We start from the raw sequence: 15427 nt of genomic DNA, 5'->3' as shown, positions 1-15427 counted from the left end.
CCCCTAGTATGTTAAAAAAAAAAAAAACGTAGGACTTTTCTCTTTTCTAGGGGTCCGTTTACTAAGGCGCGCTAACCGATTTAGCACGCGCTAAAAGCTAAGGCACCCGTTATATTCGATGGGCACCTTAGCATTTAGCGCATGCCAATCTTTAGAGCGCGCTAAATCGGTGAAAAGGACCCCATAGTTAAGTGTGCGCATTTGTGTGAGTTTATGGGCTCCTTTTACGAAGGTGCGCTAGTGTTTTTAGCGCACGCGCCAAAAAACTACTACCTGCTCAAGAGCAGGCAGTAGCAGCTAGCGTGCGCTATTCCGTGCATTTAGGCCCTAACGCACCTTTGTAAAAGGAGCCCTATATATTTATCTAGAGATACAGTACAAATATATGTTCCATAATTTCGTAAAACAAATTATCAGTTGTTTTTCTTTGTTTCCATCTTCTGGTTTCTTTTCACCTTCTTAGTTTTCTCTTTCATTTTGTCTTCTTTTTGTGTCCCTATTTCCCTGCCCTCCTGCTTCTTGATTTCTCATTCTTCACCATTCATTTCTCTTTTCTTTTTTTTTTTTCTTCATTTCTTTCTTTGAACTTTCTGCTCTCTCTCTCTCTTCCTTCTGAATCATTCTGAATCTGTTGCCATTTTGTTTGTCTCAGTTGTGGTCCTCTTTATGTCACAGCTTTTACCAATCACTCTCTTGCTCAGTCTTTCTTTTCCCCATCTCATCCTATATTTTTTCAACTCGTTACCTCCTTACTCTTCTTCACCTCAGTCCTCCTGCTTCACCCCTCCTCTTCCCTATCCAACTTTTCTCTCACCCCTTAAAATTCTCTCCTACTTGTGTCTCCTTTCTTTTCATTCCCTATGCTTTCCTTTTGCTCTTCGTATCCTCTTTTCCTATTTCTCTCTGAATTCAAGAAGGCCTGGGATCTCTCAGAGAGAGAAAGAGATAATGGTTACTGCAGATGGCGCAGAATGGATGGGCCATTTGGCCTTTATCTGCCATCATGTTTCCATGTTTCTATATAACACCTTCTACAAAAAAGAAAATCTAATGTCTTAATAAAATATATTAAGAGTATAAATATTCAATGATAGTGTTCAATGAAAGCCATTTAGAATAGAGAATGACATGGTGACAAAATTCATCACCGTTCCCGTCCCCGCGGATAACTGCGGGAAATAATCCCATGTCATTTTTTAGTGTCTATTTCAACCTCAGTCCTTCTACACCAGCATTCTTCAAAGCAAAGCTTGAGGGTCAGTGATTGAGGCCATTCATACTCTGATTCTTCCCTCTCTCCTTAAAGAATGACATGAAGATGGTTTCCCCTGGTTAACCGCGGGGATGAATTTTGTCACCATGTCATTTTCTAATTTAGAACTTCAAGGCATGAAGAGCACGGGACTCTACCAGTTCTGGCTTAAATCCATCTATGTTTCTATAACCATAATGCTCTATGACCTCACAATGCAGGTGTAAAGAGCCTTAGCCCATAGGAAGAGGAGATGGGATGGGCAGACTGGATGGGCCATTTGGCCTTTATCTGCTATCATGATTCTATGTTTTATAACCATAAAGCTCTATGACCTCACAATGCAGGTGTAAAGAGCCTTAGCCTATAGGAAGGGGAGATGCAAATGTTAAGAGCCTTAGCCAATAGGGAGAGGAGGAGATAGTGGATGCTGCGGATGGGCCATTTGGCCTTTATCTGCATCAAGTTTTTATGTTTCTATAACCATAAAGTTCTATGACCTCACAATGCAGGTGTAAAAAGCAGCCTATAGGGAGAGAAGGAGATAGTGGATGTTGCAAATGGGCCATTTGGCCTTTATCTGCCATCATAAAGCTCTATGACCTCACAATGCAGGTATAAAAAGCCTTAGCCACTAGGAAGAGGAGATGGGATGGGCCGACTGGATGGGCCATTTGGCCTTTACCTGCTATCATGTTTCTATGTTTTTCTCACCTGCCCTCTTTTCTTTTCTCACTTATCCTCTTCTCTCTTTTCTGCACTTATGCCAATGTAACCCCCTTCTATTCCTCTCCTTCCTCTTTTTTACGTCCCCTTTCCTCTTCTTCTGCCTCTCCTGATATCCTTTTGGGGGGGGTCATTCAATAAAGTTCGCATGAATATTTAAGTGCCAAATACGCATGCAAACAGGGCAGGATTAATTCTCCTAGGCACACAAGTACACTGGGCCACCCTGGCCCTGCCCCGCCCCTACCCCGCCCCCATTTATCTGCTTTCTTCTTTACTTCTTTATTTCCACCTGCATTTCTTTCTTTTTAAAAAAATTCAAAACAAAGATTAGCATATCAGTGCACAGTTTTTCTTCTATGCAACCCCCAAACATCTCTGAACAAATCCCCCTTCCTTCCCTTCCCATCTACTTACCCAGGAGTTGAATTCTAAACCCTTTCCATGCATATATGAAAGTGTTCAAATATTTGTAAAGCAGTAATACTATCCGAAATATAAGTCTATATTAATAACCAAGTTTACAACGCCTCTCAACTGCCTCACTCTACCTCAACCAAGTGTAACCCATATGTATAAACAACCAAATCTGTAACTCCTCTAGTACGTTCCACTCCATGTATGTTAATTTGCAACGAAACAACAAGGCAAGCAGTCCACCAAAGAATCCAACATGAAACAAAAGAAGATTGGCAGAAAATAAGGAGATTCAAATCAGGTTAATTCAAGATGCTCCCAAGAACCATGCCCGATGCATTGCGCCAAACAAGGCTAGTCAACGCTAACAAAAAATCATGTCCCTCATACACACTCTTGACGTGATGCTTTGCCTCTCTCCTCTTTTATCAATCATTCAGTTATATTCTAGCTTCTGGGCATAAGCCAAGACCTGAACTCTCCTCTCACTATATTTCGAAAGCTCCAATCTGTCTCTTTCTCTCTCCGTCTCCTCCTCATTTCCCAGTGCTCCTTTTCACTTAGACCAAGGACATCAGGCAGTACCCAAGACTTGGACCCCCCACCTCCTATCTCTTTCAGCAGCATCCAGTCCTTTTCCTGTAAGGACTGTAGGCCAGAAGTAGCTTCGTTCGGTTACTTCCTGTTTTCTGAAACTCAGGATCAGGTCTCCCTATTGAGCTATCCCCAATCAGTTTAGTTTCTTTGCAGGCCTCTCTCCTTACACTTTCCAGGATAGAGCCCTGCGATACCCAGCAAGTAGTGGAGAGGGAAGTTGATGGGCACTAGGCCGTGTGGAACCAGGTGAGAACAGCAACGGATATCCCCAAGTCCTGTAGCCTAGAGTGAAGACGGGTCACAACATCTCTCTGTCATTCAAAGTTACACGCACACACACTCACTCACTCATACTCACTGTCCTCCAGTACAGACCCTCAAACCCTTTCTCATAGACACATATTGAGGATGGGTAGCCAAACTTTTTTCACTGCATATCATTTCCTGTGTCTTCTAGGGGAATGTTCATTTTGTTTGGGGAAGGTGGGGGGTAATCTGCTCTTGGAAGGGGGGACCCTGAAAATTATTTTTGGCAACAAAAGGGTAGGGGGTGGCCCTTAGTTCTGCACCCTCCACACTCTGCATAGGTCTTCCAAGCCTACTTGAATCCCTATTGGTATAATGGATGTTGGGAAAGGATCAATGCTCATTCGCTCCTGCCTATGGCTGCAGCCACCCTGAATAGGGTGGCCACAATAGTTTCATGTTACTACCATGACCCCTGGTGGTACCATAAATCTGTGGTAAAATTTGCAACTTTGGCCATAGGCAGGAGTGAATGGGCATCACTCCTGCCCCAATTACACCTTCTAGATCATCAGGAATTTAGGTAGGGAGGGGGACTGGAATAAGGGGCCTAGGATGGTCGGGGAGAGCCTTGGATTGGGGTATGTGGATCATTGGGCAGCCTCCTGTCACTGGCAAACAAAACTCTGCCCATGTTCATTTGCTGGCAGTTGCAGAAGATTGCATCACCTTCCTCTCCGTCAGTTAAAGCTCCTTTCCCAGCGCAGATCCGAACCGGGAGCCCCAGCAGCAGCAGGAAGGCCGGTGCACTGGAGCCCACGAGAGCCGATGGGGATAGGTCTCGTCTGCCCGCCGTCTTTTCCGACCTGAGCAGAGGCACGTGCGGCGGAAGCGTGGGCAGCGTTGTCCGGGAGGTTCCTTTTCAGAAGGGTCCGACATGGCAGCATTTCTAACAAGCTGCCGGCGGCTGCTCCAAAGTTTTCTCTCCGCCGCAACTTCCTGTTTCCGACAGGGCAGATCGCTGCAGAGAGGGAAAGCTTTGGGGCAGCCGCCGGCAGTTTGTGAGAATGGCTGCCGTGTCGGGCCCTTCTGAAAAGGAAAATTTAGCTTTTCAATAAAGCACTTTGGAACGCGGGGCCCCCTAGATCTGTGGGGCCCAGGGCAGCTGCCCTGTTTGCTCCCTATAACGCCGGCCCTGTGGCCCCCCCTGACAATGTCGGGTCCTAGGCATGTGCTTCCTGGGCCTTCCCTTTAATCCGGCCCTGCATGCATATGACCTGAATGCTGGCATATCGGTGTGGCACAGAGAAGGCGAGGATTCGAGAGTTAGTCAAATGGGTGTAAGTGAAAGGGAGGACTGGAAAGAGGTCAGCGGGAATTTGAAATGCACGAAGTCAGCATGAGTGCGGGATTTGAGCCAAGGACATCCAGCCGACCTGGCACAGGAACGTAAGTAGCAGATTTTAAAGGCCAACCAGAGCTGGGGTTTTGTTTTGTTGACAGAAAGTGGAGTGGGAGGAACAAAGGTTTGTGGAGCAGAGAAGACACTGGTGGTATAGGAGGAGACAGCCTCATACGACAGACTTGTATAACGTAGTGGTTAAGAGGAGTGCAAGGGTCAAAAAACCTGAAGCTTCCTAGATGTTTGATAGCAGAATGACAGCTGGAATATTTTGCAACCTGCTACGGTGAACCCAATGAGAAATGCAATTTCTTTATCATTTGCATAATAAAGTGCTCCTGTCAATTAGAGAATGACACGGTGACAAAATTCATCACCGTTCCCGTCCCCGCGGATAACCGTGGGAAATAATGCCATGTCATTTTCTAGTGTCTATTTCAATCTCAATCCTTCTACACCAGCATTCTTCAAAGCAAAGCTTGCGGGTCAGTGGTTGTGGCCATTCATACTCTGATTCTTATGTGAGCCAAGGATAATGAAGCCATTGTGACATCACTGATGTGATTGGCTCTTAGGCACTGGTGGAATGAGGCATTATGACATCACAATATTTGCTCTGGATACCAGAAACTGTCATTCTGTAGTGTCTGTTTCAACCTCAGTCCTTCTACACCAGCATTCTTCAAAGCAAAGCTTGCGGGTCAGTGGTTGTGGCCATTCATACTCTGATTCTTCCCTCTCTCCTTAAAGAATGACATGAAGATGGTTTCCCGCGGTTATCCGCGGGGACGGGGACGGTGATGAATTTTGTCACCGTGTCATTCTCTACTGTCAATCTCACACCAAGAAACATTGAATAGATTTAGTCATCCTCCAAAGAGGAAGCAAAGTTGCTTACCTGTAACGGGTGATCTGTACCTGTTGTTTCTGTTGTGTCCATCTGTGTGCAACTGAGAACTGAAAATCGCATGATCGTGACACGTCCCCAACATACTACTCCGCTCCCAGGAGGAGCATCTGCAAATAACTCCTGTCGCGCCCTCCAACTCCTGAGCGCCAGACGCCGTGCCTACTCCCACGCCCAGCCGATCCACTGGAATCAATTGCCTCCTCGCGTCCGATCCCTCAAAGGGCTTCCGAACTTCAGGAGAGCAATAAAAGCTTACCTCTTCCCATAAATCCAGTCCCTCCCTTCCAACCATACGCGTTCTAATGTACGCTGGTCAGGTTTTCAGGATATCCACATTGAATTTGCATAAACTTGATTTGCATACACTGCCTATAGAACCTGCTATTTGAAGATCACACAAAAGTACAAATTTTCGTTTCCTTCTTTCAAGGGAATTAAATAAACTGGGATACTGTCAGTCCTATGTTTTCAAGTTGGCAGAGATTTGGAATGGACTTCCTGGTGTTATTAGAATGATAGACCATTTGCAATTATTTTGGAAAACCCTGCTATTCTCACAATATCTAATTAGTTTATCTGCAGAACCTACTAACTGTTAACATTGCAAGATTTCCTTCTATGATAGACTAAACTAATTTTTCCTATCTTTTATTTTTCCTTATTTTATGTAAGAACATAAGAACATATGCAATGTCTCCGCTGGGTCAGACCTGAGGTCCATCGTGCCCAGCAGTCCACTCATGCGGTAGCCCAACAGGTCCAGGACCTGTGCAGTAATCCTCTATCTATACCCCTCTATCCCCTTTTCCAGCAGGAAATTGTCCAATCCTTTCTTGAACCCCAGTAGCGTACTCTGCCCTATTATGTCCTCTGGAAGCGCATTCCAGGTGTCCACCACACGTTGGGTAAACAAGAACTTCCTAGCATTCGTTTTGAATCTGTCCCCTTTCAACTTTTCCAAATGCCCTCTTGTTCTTTTATTTTTTGAAAGTTTGAAGAATCTGTCCCTCTCTACTCTCTCTATGCCCTTCATGATCTTGTAAGTCTCTATCATATCCCCTCTAAGTCTCCTCTTCTCCAGGGAAAAGAGACCCAGTTTCTCCAATCTCTCAGCGTATGACAGGTTTTCCATACCTTTTATCAGACGTGTCGCTCTCCTCTGAACCCTCTCGAGTATCGCCATGTCCTTCTTTAGGTACGGCGACCAATATTGGACGCAGTACTCCAGATGCGGGCGCACCATCGCTCGATACAACAGCAGGATAACTTCTTTCGTCATGGTTGTAATACCCTTCTTGATTATACCTAGCATTCTATTCGCTCTCTTAGTGGATGCTGCGCACTGTGCCGTCGGCTTCATTGTCATGTCCACCATTACCCCCAAGTCCCTTTCTTGGGTACTCTCATTCAATAATATCCCTCCCATCGTTTAGCTGTACCTCGAGTTTCTGCTTCCCACATGTAGTACTTTACTTTGAGCTCCGATGAGAGATGACCCGGTATATAAACTGAAGACTAGATTAGATTAGATGCAAATGTCTTTCATGCATATTCACTGTGGATATCTTGAAAACCTGACTGGCAAGGGGGTACTCCAGGACCGAGTTGAGAAACACTGATCTAGATCCATTCTGTTTGTTAACGAAGATGGAAATAACCGTATGTTAACTTGAAATGACCAATTTATTTATTTAATTCAGTATTTACATACCACTTATAGCCTAAGTGGTTTACATTCAGGTACTGAAGCTTTTTTCCCCATCTGTCCGTACCTTGGGCAATGGGGGATTAAGTGACTTGACCGAGGTCACAAGAAGCAGCGTGGGTTGGAACCCACAACCTCAGGGTGTTGAGTCTGTAGCTTTAACCACTGTGCCACTCTAGAAATCAGAATGTAGTAAAAGTGAGCCAAGTATAGGACAATGAAGCCATTGTGACATCACTGATGAGGTTGGCTCTTAGGCATTGGTGGAATGAGGCATTATGATGTCACAATACCAGCTCTGGTTATCACAGGCTGAAACTCGTCACACTATTTATTTATTCCATTTTCTATGCTGCTTTCCCAGGGGAGCTCAGAATGGTTTACGTGGATTTATTCAGGTATTCAAGCATTTTTCCCTGTCTACTCCAGTGGATTCACACTCTATCTAATGTACCTGGGGCAATGGGGGATTAAGTGATTTTCCCAGGGTCACAAGGAGTATCATGGGTTTGAACCCACAACCTCAGGGTACTGAGGCTGTAGCGCTAACCACTACGCCATACACTAAACTTGACTCTGTATATCTAATGTTACTCTACACATGAAAATTCATAATTTGTTTGTCTAGGCCAGGGGTGCCCAAATGGTCGATTGCGATCGACCAGTAGATCGCAAAGGCAACGCGAGTCGATTGTGTTGCCTTCGCAATCTTTTTCTCCCTGCTGCTTCCCCAAGCCAGGCCTGGCGCGTACAAGCACCAGACTTAGAAAACTTCACCTCCGACGTCAATTCTGACGTCGGAGAGGAAGTTCTGGCAATCGCTGCCTGGCTGGCCTGGAACTTCCTTCCCGACGTTAGAATTGACGTCGGAAGTGAAGTCTTGTGGGCCCGGCACTTGTACGCGCCAGGCCTAGCTCGGGGAAGCAGCAGGGAGAAATTGTGTTGGTGGCTTGGGGGTAGGGAAGTATCGGGGGAAGTGGAATAATCGGCACGATGGCTTGGGGGGCAGGGGTAGAGAGAAAGAAAGGCAGAAAGAAAGAGGGGGGCAGGGGGAGAGAGAATGAAAGGCAGAAAGAAAGAGGGGGGCAGGGGGAGAGAGAATGACAGGCAGAAAGAGAGAGGGGGCAGGGGGAGAGAGAATGACAGGCAGAAAGAGAGAGGGGGGCAGGGGGAGAGAGAATGAAAGACAGAAAGAAAGAGGGGGGCAGGGGGAGAGAGAATGAAAGGCAGAAAGAAAGAGGGGGCAGGGGGAGAGAGAATGAAAGACAGAAAGAAAGAGGGAGCAGGGGGAGAGAGAATGAAATGCAGAAAGAAAGAGGGGGGCAAGGGGGGAGAGAGAATGAAAGGCAGAAAGAAAGAGGGGGGGGGGGGGCCCAGGGGGAGAAAGAAAGAAAGGCAGAAAGAAAGAAAAATTGGCTTTACAGAAGAAGGTAGGAAAAATGATTTTATTTTCAATTTAGTGATCAAAATGTGTCCGTTTTGAGAATTTATATCTGCTGTCTATATTTTGCACTATGGCCCCCTTGTTCTAAATCGCAATAGCGGTTTTTAGTGCAGGGAGCCTATGAGCATCGAGAGCAGCACAGGGCATTCAGCGCAGCTCCCTGTGCTAAAAGCCGCTATCGTGGTTTAGTAAAAGGGGAGGGGGTATATTTGTCTCTTTTTGTATAGTTGTTACTGAGGTGACGTTGCATATTTTAAAGTCATCTGCCTTGACCTCTGAAAAAAAAAAAACCCCGAATACAAATGATAATTAACATTTTCTCTGCGTAGAGTGTGCTTTGTGTTTTTTTTAAATTTTACTGTTGGTAGATCATTTTGACTTGGTCATTTTAAAAGTAGCTTGCAAGCCAAGAAAGCGTGGGCACCCCTGCTCTAGGCTTACGTATGTTCTCAGCTCGTTGGGGAGAACGAGATATAAAACTAACCAAAGAAATAAATGCTTGTGTACATGGAGATGCATTCATGCCAAAAGTCTGCCTATGTGCTAGTCTATAAAGCAATGCCTACATTTTCTTTAGGTATTTATATGCCGCCTATCAAGGCGATCTAAGTGGTTTCCAATCAGGTACTCAAGCATTTTCTCTGTCTGTCCCGGCTGTCCCCACAATCTAATGTACCTGGGACAATTGAGGACTGAGTGACTTGCCCAGGGTCACAAGGAGCAGTGCGGGATTTGAACCCACAACCTCGGGGTGGTGGTAGATAGATTGAAGCTGGGCATTTCCTTAGGTGGGTTTGGTGCACATGCGAATTTTAGAATACTAGGCCAGCTCTGTGCCTGGCATAACTGCTTACACGGTATTAGGGTTGGGGATTCAGGTCACGGGGGGTTTGTGCCTCAGGGAGGAGACTTTAGCTCTGCAGCCTGGGAGCTTTGCGTACTATGTTAACTTGGTTTGCAAGTGTTTTGCAAGAAAAGCAAAACATTTGATTAAATTTTAACTTGATATACAAGCAATGTCTTGCAATACAAGTACATACAGTATACACGCGTCACATCATCACAACTGAGCCGATGGTTCTTCTTCTAATGCTCCCAGACAGTAAAGTAATCCTCGCAAAGAGCTAGGGTTATTTAAACCATCGGTTTTGGTCCCTAATGTGACCTGTGGTATATCACCGCAAGTGGCATTAGGTAATTTGGAGAAGAGAAGGGAATGGGGACTTGTATACTGCCTTTTTGTGGCTTTGGCATTCAAAGCGGCAGGTACTGGAGGATTGAGTGGCTTGCCCAGGGTCACAAGGAGCAGCACTGGGATTTGATCTCACAAGTGAGCCACACGTTCAGTCTGTCCCAATAGAGCAATTCTTATGTGAGCTGAGTATAGGACAATCAAGCCATTGTGACATCACTGTTGAGTTTGGCTCTTAGGCATTGGTGGAATGAGGCATTATGACATCACAATATGAGCTCTGGAATGTTGCTGCTCTTTGGATTTCTGTCAGGTACTTGGGACCTGGGTTGGCCACTGTTGGAAAGAGGATATTGGGCTTGATGAAAGGGAATGGGGACTTGTATACTGCCTTTTTGTGATTTGGGAGGATTGAGTGACTTGCCCAGAGCAGCACCAGGATTTGATCTCATGACCTCTGGGTGTAGAAGCAGCAGCTCTACCAGTGAGCCACACCTTCCCCACTTTTCATAGTAGTGAGAGGAAATGATGTCAGACCCAGAGTCGCGAGTCATAGGTAGGATATGCTGCTCGTGCTCACTGGCGCAGTAAAGGTGATCGGCGCCCCGGGGCGGTGGCGCTCCTCCCCCGCCCTTCCCCCTGCCATGCGCACCCCTCCTTCCCTTTCCACGTACCTTTTATTAACTTCTAGCGTGAGCAGCACATCCACGTTGGTGTCGGCTCGCCCCCTTGGCGCCACTTCCTAGGCCCGGGTCCCAGAAGTGACGTCAGAGCGCCAGTGCTGATGCGGGCAGCAACCTCATGCCGGGGAAAGACAAGGGGCAAGCATGCGTGGCAAGGAGAGGAGGAGAGGTGCCACACCCTTAGGAAAACCGTGCCCGGGGCAGACCGCCCCCCTCCCTTACTATGCCACTCTTCGCGCTGGCAAAGTTTTGAAGAGGTGAGTGGGCGGAGAGGAGAGGCGACAATGCCCCCCCAGCCAAGATGGTACCTGGGGCGGTCTGCTCCCCCCCCACCGATCCCTGCATCCCTCCTTCCATTCCTATCAGTTGGGCTTTCTGCCAGGCCAGTGTGATGAGCTCTTTTCACAGGCCTGATCCAAATATGGTGATTTTTCTGACTTCCATCTTCACACTCTGTGACCAGTGACGTAGTAATGGGGGGTGGGGGGCGGTCTTCCTCAGGGTGCCGGCACCCTTCCTGTTCTCCGCCCCCTTCCCATTCCTCCCCTTGCCCCCCCCCCCGAACCTTTTTAACTTCGGCACGAGCAGCCACGAATTTGCGGCTTGCGTCGACGCTCTCTCTGATGCGACGTCCGGGACCCGTGCCTCAAAAATGATGTCAGAGCGCCGAAGCCAGTGCGAGCCGCCAGGTGGTGGCCGCTTGCACTGAAGATAAAAAGGTACAGGAAAGGGGCATGCGCAGGTGGGGAAGAGGGCGGGAGAGGGGCACCACCTCCGCTATGCCACTGTCTGTGACTGCTAGAAAGGCCTTAGAAATCCATTACAGCCACTGCAATTGCGCTGCCATTGTATCTTTGCGCGGCCCAGTGTAAAATGAAGGTGTATCCTGGAGAGCCAGTATGACTCTGTGAGCTTTAAATCCATGGTAGCTGACTCTTAATTTGTTCCGTTTTTGTTTTTTGTTTTTTTTTCATTTCATAACCTGCTGGATTTAAGATAACACCACTGTTGAATGTAAAGCAGGACACAGATGAAACCGTGCCATTAATTCAATCTTAGAAAACACATTCCAGGTAACGAAGGGATTTACTTTTCTACTCCAACAATGTATATTAATGAAAGAGGCAAAACAGGGACATTGCGCTCCTAGAAGCAAACAGATTAAGGGAAAGCAATCAGTGAGTAAGAGGACATGGATTTCTTATTTTTTTTTTAAACTGTGCTTTATTTAGGGCTAAGCTGAAAAGCGTCATTCAATAATTACAGAAGATTACAAGGAGTTTTAGGTAATTGAGAATGAGGAGAGCAGATGTAATGGGACTGCAGCTGGTTTGACACCTGAATGTACTTAACAGTGAAAGAAGAAAGGAATGGAAGAAAAGGATATGCTCGACAGGAAAGAGAAATCGAGAGATGATCAGGAAAAACAAGAAAATGATCTGAACAATAGAAAAAGAAACAGGACTTTGAAAAGCAAGAAGAAAAAAAAAAAGATTAAAATGTACAGGAAAGTAATACTGCAGTACATGGAGACAGAAATTAAACCACTAAGAAGAAGAAAAAATGAGGTTCGAAAATGACAGGAAATGAAAGAAAGAGAGAGAGAATAGAGAAAAAGTTTTGAGAGGGGGTGAGGGGAAAATAAAGAAGAGACCCAGAGAGAGGAAATGGGGAAAAGTGACCTCCTCACAACAGCTGTCATAAGGAAGGCAGAAAATAAAGGGGGGGGGGAAAATAATCCCAAACATACAAAAAAAAAAATATGAAGGATAGAAAATAAAGGAAAAAGCTTTTATTAACAATAAGAAAATGAAAAAAAAAAGGGAAAGATTCCCCCCAAATGAAATATTTGTGCAAATTTTTTTTTTTTTTTTTTTTAATTAATCATTGCACTCTTTTAGTTCATCTCGATTGAACGAGAATTATGCATGGTATGAATGAAAGTATCTATCAATACAGTGGAAATAAATAATAAATATGATATATTTTAAAATATATGTGTTCTTAAATAAATCATTGATTTTTTTTTTTTTTCTCATTCAGATTTTTTTTTTTTTTTTGTTTTCTAAAGCAATGTCTTTTGTTAACTGCTCTAAAGTCAATTACCAAAGATAAATAACGTGCTTTCATTAAATAGTTTTCCTTGTTTTTTCTCTATCATTACAATTAAAAGTTCTACAAAATATGCAAATTTATTTACAGAAAAACAGAGCCAGCATCATTTAAACATCCCCCCCTGTTTTTCAAAATTCCTTGTAAACAGTTTCAGAAATTCTTCAAAGATTGTATTTTTTTTTTTTTAATCTTTTTCTTTAATATTAAGGTTCTAGGCTGTTCCTTGCCCCTGAAGATCATGAAGAAATATGGAAACTATTGAAGCAGAGGATGATGGGAAACTTGCAGACTACGAATCATGATGGATGTAGATGTGTTGGTCTTCAAGCTGAAACTAACTCCGATAAAAAGAACATTAACTGTTGTTATGTTTTGTTTTTTTTTTCTTCATTAGGTTTTTCATTTCACGGCATTGTCTACAAGATTGGAGATTTTGTTTAATAGCTGGAATGCTTGCAGTTTAATAAAGCTGCCCCGTAGCTTTGTTGTGTTTATTTTTTTTTGTTGTTTTTTTTTTTTTTGTCTTCTGAGTAAGTTTGAGCATCCAACAGCAGTCTGCACAGAGAAGGAATTTATGTTCTCTAAACTCTACAAAAAATTACAGCTCTACAACATTTTTAGTTTCGCATCAATGCTATCTTCTATGTATATTATTATTTTTTTTTTTTTGCTCTAAGTTTTTTCTTCTCTATCATATAAGTATTTTAAACTTTTTTTTTTTTTCTTAAATTCTGTACAACTATTAAGCTTTCTTTAAATGGGAAGCATTTACAAACCTTTTCACTACAACCATCATTCAAGTTTTCATGTCTTATTTTTTTTTTCTTTCTCTCTCTCTTTCTGTGGTTTTCCCCCTCCTGTGTGTCTGTCTTATTCATTCTTTCAGCTCCGTCTGTGTATATTATACAGAAAACCATATGAAAGTTTCACACTTGAATTAAAGAACCTCCCTAAGTATCAAAGATCTATTTATCTTGCCATTTTAAAAGCATGTAAGCATTTTTTTTTTTTTTTTTACATATTTCTTATAATTGTTCTCAGACTGTTTTAAGAACGGCCTGGAAAAATGGAAGGAACTTCCGATATTTTACAATACAGCTACAAGTCTGCGATAAAAAGTTTGGTCCTTTGGTCCCTAAATACCTAAGGAATGACAGATAAGATGCTTATAACGACCATTGCCAGTGGTTACCATGGCAATGGGGTCCTTGTCCCAGTATGCAGCTTTCGCACTTCCTGTTTGAAGAAAAGAGCCTTTGCAATGATATTGGTGTCTCTTTCGAGGTCCTCCTAGTTAGACCTCGGCCCTCCTGGTTCTCCAACAAAAATGAGTCCTATCCATCTCTCACCAGACGTGATGCTTTTCTTTGAAGAAATGGTATACAGGTCTTTGCAATTCAAAGACAGTCTTCAGGCCCGTCGCTTGTTTTCTTGATATGTTGAAGCTCTGAATCCAACAGTTCTTGCTCAGATAAATTATATATATTTATATATATATATATATGTAGATATATATTTTTTTTAATGTGCCCCATTCGATTCCTGCCCTACAATGGGAGGGGAAGGGAGACAAAATTCAAAATTAAAACCAGAAAATAATGTTCAGTAAAGAAAACTAACCTGCTTTCCTCTCAAATTCAGCCTGGCTCATATACACAGGAAATAATCTTATATTAAACAAACTGCTACCAATTAATGGTCATGAGTTAAAAAAAAAAAAAAGAGAGATTTCTTTGGTTAAAACAGAGAAGTAACAAAAATGCTTCTTTTAATGCAACATTTAACAGTGAGACCCCTAACAGCATGCACTGTGTGGGGTTTTTTTTCTGTTTGTTTTTGTGGGAAAAATTTGTGTTAGTAGGGTATATGCCCTCTGTCAAATTTCATAGGCCTCAGGTCCACAAAATCCCAGAACTACGCCAACGTGTAAATATTTTGAGATACCTGCCCATGACAATTTTTTCTCAGGATGCAAACAAGCTATTCAATGCAGCCTGGTGGATATTTGGCTTTCTTCCGAGATGGAAAATCCCCTTTGTATTATTCTGTATTTCATTTTTTTTTTTTTTTTTCACATCTCTGAATTCTACAGAAAAGAGGATAACCCACTTAAACTTTGTAAGGTAAATAGCAAAAAGAGTGGTTCTTGTGTAGTTAGCCACATAACAGCTATATACCAGCAAACTGATACTTCTACCCTGGCTTCTGGTGATTTCTCAAGGGGATCTATGTGTGTGGTGGGGGTGGGGGAGGAGGTGTTGGCGTAACATTGGCCACCCTCCAATCAGTAGTTCGAACCCAAGCACAGTACCGGATAGAGCTTTGGATTCTTGCCCAGAAATAGCTAAGAAGAAAAAAATACATAAATAAATTTAAATTGAATCAGGTTGGGCAGACTGGATGGACCATTCGGGTCTTTATCTGCCGTCATCTACTATGTTACTATGAATATGGAGCAGCACATTTGGAAAAGCTATTTACAACTACATGTTATCCTCTCAAGCACAAATGGCTGGTTCAATACTCTGTCTCCATTTTGGAAGGGTCTAGGACAAAAGCAGGAATAAAAAGGGAATTATGTGCAGGTCGGGTCTTAATGTGTGTTATTGGGCTCTTAAGGTGACCTAAAGGGCCCTAGCATTGCTTGATTGGCCACTGTGAAAATACACCATTGATATGACCCAGTAAGGCTATTCCTATTCTTAGGATAGACACCTGTGGGTTCCTATTCGGTCTGC

At 43.7% G+C, this 15427-nt stretch overlaps 1 protein-coding gene and 1 long non-coding RNA gene across 6 annotated transcripts in view; one reads left to right on the top strand and one right to left on the bottom strand.

Moving 5' to 3' along the window:
* The window catches only part of LOC117356108, a 45334-nt gene extending 32300 nt beyond the window's left edge, over positions 1-13034 (top strand). The window contains exons 3-4 of one of the 2 annotated variants that reach the window (XR_004538557.1): positions 11571-11647; positions 12898-13034. This is a non-coding gene — a long non-coding RNA (uncharacterized LOC117356108). Of the gene's footprint in view, positions 1-11570; positions 11648-11806; positions 12343-12897 lie in introns of those variants that run through there. The other variant, XR_004538552.1, reaches the window with a different exon arrangement.
* A 128-nt stretch (positions 13035-13162) lies between these two features.
* CELF4 (CUGBP Elav-like family member 4) overlaps positions 13163-15427 on the bottom strand; it is a 2081001-nt gene continuing 2078736 nt past the window's right edge. For all 4 annotated transcript variants that reach the window (XM_033935324.1, XM_033935325.1, XM_033935326.1 and 1 more), the window contains one exon: positions 13163-14236. The gene's annotated coding sequence lies outside the window, so the exon portion shown is untranslated. The remainder of the gene's footprint in view (positions 14237-15427) is intronic.

The sequence above is a fragment of the Geotrypetes seraphini genome, chromosome 1, assembly GCF_902459505.1.
Source record: "Geotrypetes seraphini chromosome 1, aGeoSer1.1, whole genome shotgun sequence".
NCBI classification, from domain to species: Eukaryota; Metazoa; Chordata; class Amphibia; order Gymnophiona; family Dermophiidae; genus Geotrypetes; species Geotrypetes seraphini.
This window is presented reverse-complemented; position numbering and strand designations above follow the sequence as displayed.